The following is a 1,020-nucleotide window of genomic DNA, read 5'->3' as shown; positions in this document are numbered from 1 at the left end:
TTGCTATTGGACATTTTCTCCAAAATGCATTCTAACTGAAGATATTAGGGGGGTTCGATACTTTTCGATGACCCTGTATATATATTTTATACGTATACTTCATATATATATATATATATATTTATATATATATATATATATGGTGTCCCATTTTAATTTTCACATCGAAATATTTCGAAAAATATAAAAAATAAATGTCTCAGACAACAATTGTATGGTTCGATGGGACACAAAAATGGGCAAATTAATTTTCGAAAAAATTTTTTCGTGATCATATGTCGATTATAGCTATCGTTTTAAATGGAATTATATGATTTCTTTTACATATAATTCCTCTTAGCACATAAAAATGTTAAGCTAGACATATCGAAAAATCAATAGTTTACGAGATATTTTATACTTTATACCTACACATTTTGACTCAAAATATAAAATGTCTCGTAAATTATTAATTTTTTAATAAACTTGCCTTAATAATTTTATGCATAAAGTAAGGAGATAAATTGATGTAATGAAAACACATAGTTGCTTTTCAAAAAAAAAAGGATGTAGTGTTGCATATTGCAAATTGCATAACTTTTTTAAAAAGCAACTATGTGTGTTCTTTGCAATTGATTCATTATTTTGTGCAAAATAGTATTAAAGCACAATTATCAAAAAAAGAATAGTTTGTAAGATCTTTTATATTTTATATCAGAACAAAGTATAAAATATACATCGTAAATTTTTAATTTTTTAATACTTCTTTAGTACTTATATGTAGAATAATTAGAGGAATTATATGTATATTATGTAAAAGAAGTCATACAATTCCCGTCAGGCCATACAACTTTTGTTTTAAACTTTTTTCCGTACTTTTCATATCTCTTTCGACATATTTCGAAATATTGTGAAAATTAACATGGGACCTTAAAACATATACTACTGGAAGAGGAATTGCCTATGCTGGCCCGTATACCAAGGTGAAACCAACATCTGTGCGAGAGAGAAAGGTAGAGAGGTCCTAATGTTCGCAATGCG

The sequence above is a fragment of the Mycetomoellerius zeteki genome, unplaced genomic scaffold, assembly GCF_001594055.1.
Source record: "Mycetomoellerius zeteki isolate Tzet28-1 unplaced genomic scaffold, Tzet1.0 scaffold28, whole genome shotgun sequence".
Classification (NCBI taxonomy): Eukaryota; Metazoa; Arthropoda; class Insecta; order Hymenoptera; family Formicidae; genus Mycetomoellerius; species Mycetomoellerius zeteki.
Note: the sequence above shows the minus strand (reverse complement) of the source record.